This window comes from Pinus tabuliformis, chromosome Q, assembly GCF_031772625.1.
Source record: "Pinus tabuliformis cultivar Carrire ecotype Pingquan chromosome Q, CPIR1, whole genome shotgun sequence".
NCBI classification, from domain to species: Eukaryota; Viridiplantae; Streptophyta; class Pinopsida; order Pinales; family Pinaceae; genus Pinus; species Pinus tabuliformis.
This window is the reverse complement of record NC_142296.1, coordinates 435,323,387-435,328,206: the sequence shown is the minus strand read 5'-3', so window position 1 is coordinate 435,328,206 and position 4,820 is coordinate 435,323,387.

Genomic DNA, 4,820 nt, shown 5'->3' with positions numbered 1-4,820 from the left:
TCGGAGAGTACTTCCGAACAAGAAACATCCACCTCCACCTAGGGAGAGTGAGGATGAAAGAGAGGAAAGCATGCCTAGAGTGAATCCACTACCCTTTCCTAAGAGATTAGCTCATCCAATCCAGCCTACCCCGAAAGAGAGTGAACTTCTGGGTGAATTGAAAAATCTATGTGTCAAAATTCCACTTCTCCAAGCCATCAATGATGTACCTATTTACAACACGTTGATTAAAGAGAAGTGTTTTTCAAACATCCAGGGAGGCGAAAAAGAGACACCGCTACCATTAATGTCATTGGACAACTATCCAACTTAATGCTGGGGCAGGTAATTTTCCCAAGTATTTAGACCCTGGAAGCCTTGTAGTAGATGTGCACATCAATGGAACCATTGTCCACACCCTTTGGTTGATCTTGGGGCTGCCATTAATGTAATGACTAAGGACACCATGCTCAAGCTCAATCTATAGGGTTCATTAAGAAATACCACAACAATCTTGTAACTTGTAGACTGTTCCATAGTAACCCTAAGGGGATTTTTGAGGATCTAATGGTCTCCATTGACTCTTGGGAATACCCTGCAGACTTCCTAGTTCTTCGACCTAAGGCCAAGCTTACTGGTTATCCTCTCATACTCAGGAGGCCTTGGTTAGCCACTTCCGATGCCTGCATCAGCTGCATCGCTGGAAATATGACTATCAAAGATGGGCATCTGTCCAAGTAGTTAGTCTTGTACCCTCCTGCTCAACCATCTCTAGAACATGGCTTACCTTTATGGCTAGAATATGAGGAAGAAGATTAAATATACTTAGCCCAACTTTATACCTTAGAAACAGCCATGGGAGGAGGAAAACCAGATGAAGATGATTTGATTGAACACATACTCCAAAGTCTAACTCCCAACACCTTTTCCTTAGAGGAAGTAGTAAAGGAAACCAAGAGCAACCATTAGATTGATCTATGCTTAGCTGATTCAGACCCTACCCATGTCAAAACCATATAAATCGCGCTGAAAGAACTTTGAAAATCAACCCCTCTCTTTCTATACACCAAGAAGAAAAGTTGTGCAACATGCTAAGGGAACATCTAGATGCCTTTTTTGGAGTTATAAGGAAATGAAGGGAGTGCACCCCTCGGTGTGTGCTCACCACATTTATATCAAAGAATATTGAAACTAGTCTGACAACCCCAAAGAAGAATTAATCCAGCTCTCAAGGATATAGTCAAAGAAGAACTACAAAAGATGCTAGATGCAGGATTCATTTACCCTATCTTGGACAATGAGTGGGTTTCTCCTTTGGTATTTGTTATACTAAAATTTGTCACCATGACTATCTATAGTTAGTATGGCCCTATCAACTGTCATACTATCCTCCTTGGCAAGTCTCATACCTCTGCTCCTCATGTCAAACTCCAAGAAAGAGAGAAAAGTCCTTAAAAAGTCAATTAACTCTGGTTACGCAGTTTCTCTTGGCATCATCTGCGTGTACGCACCCCAAGTTCACAATACCTACGTACTTGTACACTCTGTTTGTAAAGGGGTGGGTGCGTACTCCTGTAAAGGTCAAAAGGCGCAAGTTTTACTCCAAAAATGTAACTTGTGGTCAAATCTAGAGCATTCTAGAAGATGGTTTGACGTGTATTGAGCGCCTCCAGATGGTTCATGCATCCCTATGTAAGAGGAACTTATCCCATCAAGAGGGGAGCTATCCCATTGAAAGAGGGGCTTATCCCATTGATGGTGGACCTGATTAACTTCCTCCAAAGCATTATAAATACAGGCATTGGGCCAGAGGGAGGGGAGGTTGAAAGCTGAACATTCCTAAGGGTAGATGCTGTTGAAATTAGGACTCCCTTTTAGAGCTTGAGAGGAGAGATTCCAATCCTTTCTTAGCTTTATTTGGAAGTGGGTGAGCTGATCAAAGTAAAGGAGAACTCTTGCTGGACCCTGGGAGGGACCTGCACAACACCAAGGCACTGGTTGTAATGGTTTCCTTTGTTTCCAATTAATACAATTAAGCTCATTTTTCTTAACAAGTTGTTTTATATAATTTGTTTCGTATACTCCTTGGTCTTTATGATGAATATGTTTTATTTTATGAGTTATTCAGGTGCTATGTAATCGTTTGCTTGTTAGTGAATGCAGGTTTCGAAGAGAAGGAGGAGCTCATCTGGATCGGAGAGACTGGACTACTACAAAGCGTTGGACTAAAGGTATGTTATAAACACCTGATTACTTGTATCCTAAATGCATATTTAGGGAAAGATAGTGTTTAATTGTCTTGTTTGTCACTAGAAAGCCTTAGCTTCTAGGGAGGTCGGTTTTGTCCACAAAATTGACTCTTTCCGCATGACAAAATGGCGACCATACTGGGGAACTCCATGATTTGAATGATTTCTCCTTTGTGTGAAACTTTGATTTGAGAAAAGTCGTTTTCTTTCTGGTTTTTGGTTGTTTGACTGTGCATTTGGGTGGAATAGCTTAGGGTTAAGTTAGATTTTACTTTTCTTGGTTTTGCTAGAAGTACGTAGCCTCTGAGTTAAGCACAGTGCGTACCTGTACGCACTGCAGCTTTGTACACAGAGCGTATATGCACCTGTGCAAACAGGTTGCCTGCGTACCCCTGTCAAAAGCCTAGAAATTTTCAATTTTTTCCTTTTTACCTTTTAGATTTTGTTTATAGTTTATTTATTGCTGCCCAGATCCACTGGTTACCTGTCAGAAGCTTTCATCTTGGCTAATTTCATTGGCATTCCTGCTTTAAGCTTTTATCAATTGGGTGTTTTGAGTCTCTTTTTTGAGAAATTCTAAATTTGATTTCCTTTGGTCATTACTTGGAGGTTTGTCTCAGTCTTTTCACAATTTTGCATCTTTTTGCTCTTGTTTTTGCAAAAAAATTTCCCCCTCATTCGCCGGGGGGGGGCTAAATTGTGTATGAGTGTTAATCGCCTTTGAGTGTTTTTATTTTTTGATCTTTGGAACTCTCACCCAATTTTCTCGACTTGCACTTGATTGGTTCTTAGATTACATTAGAATCGTCTTGTGTTTGAGAATTCTCTTGCATAGATCACATTTGCATAATTAGAATTCTCATTTTCAGAATATGAATGAAAAATGTGCATAGATTACATTTGCATACTTTTCAAGTGAATTGTGCATAGATTACAATTGCATAGTTTACATTCTGAAAAATCAATCGTAGATTTAGATCAGCTTTCTTTGATTTGAATTTACACAAAAATAAAAATAAAAAAAAAACTATTTTGGAATTGATTTGCATTAGTTTTTCTTGATAAAATTAGTGCATTAGAGAATTTGTTATATTTTCTCTTAGTGATCAATTTTTGCATTGTTGGAAGTGAATGGAAACTCTCTCCTTACTTTAGGTAGGATTCATCGAATTAAAAAGATTACATTATCATATTCTATTGCATTCAGTTGAGTCGGGTCATAACACCATTGGTTTCGTATCCATTTACCCATTTGAGTAATAACAGCCTTAATAACACAGCGCTTAATTAAATTCATCTAGTAATATTTTTATTTTCTAGGGCTCTGATACACCAACATAGCTTAGGCTAGTGTCTTGGAGTAGGAGAGTAATTAACTCTCCAAGACAGTAAAACCAAACAAGTAGCTTATCTTGCGGTAGGATAAATCCAACTGTTACATTTATACTCTGGGAAAGCTCCTCTTAAAGGAGAAGCACAAGATCGTGTCCGAACCAGTGAGGGAATCAATCCTCCTTCATTGGGAACGACGCCAGATACGCACGTACTACAAATGGTAAACCTCAGATTAACCATTGTCGAGGAGCTTGGGGTCACTTGTCGGTAAACCTTGGATTATTGTCAAGGAGCCGGCAAGGGGATTGAGCTTGTTACTCTGCCCTTGCGTGCTATCGGATCATAGACTGTTCCCCCAGGTATATTTGTTGCTGTTGGTGACCTTAGTGACCATTATCTTTAGGGTTCTACCCAAGGTGACGGTGGAGGGAAGATCCCACTGTACCTGGAGTAGACGTCGGCTAGACTCACTTGGATTTTCTAGGGGGTTCACTTCACTCGAGACGGTTAAAGTGGAGGAACTTGGTCCAGTCTATTCATTAAGCAGGTTGCCGAGGTAACTGTTCCACCCGCCATTTCTGTACTGAATTCTGCGATGTTGGATTTCATCACCAACTAGTGTTTTCGGTCTGGAAAGTTACTGTTTGTGTGTGGTTTGACTCCTAGATTTGATAGCGCGTGTTAATTTGTTTGTTTTTACTTTTAGAGACCATAGGTGTGAATTGTGAATTTTAATTGTTAGGTGTGAATTGTGAATTGTTAATTTTAGTTTTAAATTGTTAATAAAATTCACTGAATTTGAATATAATGGAAAATGTTCCAGAATTTACCAACCTAGGAACCCCTCCTAATGAGAATCCTAGTACTTTTCCTTACTTTGGAAATGTTGGTCCTCCTTATATGGCTACTTTGTCATTACCTGGATTTACAATAGGATTACCAATATGGTTATTTTCAACTTCGTTGGCCCAAATACTCAATTCCTCAATCCAATTGTTCCACCTCAACCGAGTGCTTCACCTCAACAGAGTTCACCATCTCAACATCACCAACCTTCTATTGACCCTTTACCTTCTTCGCCTAATTTTTTTCCTCCATTTCTTCCTCTTCGCTTGGTAAAAGCCTTGACGCTAGTAACCAGGTGTCTAAGAAGAAGAAGAAAGGGAAGAAGAAGAAGAAGAAGAAGAAGAAGAGGAAGCAAGATAAGAAAGAAATCAACCAACCAACCACGACTGTAAGTGTTAGTTGTGTTGAGGA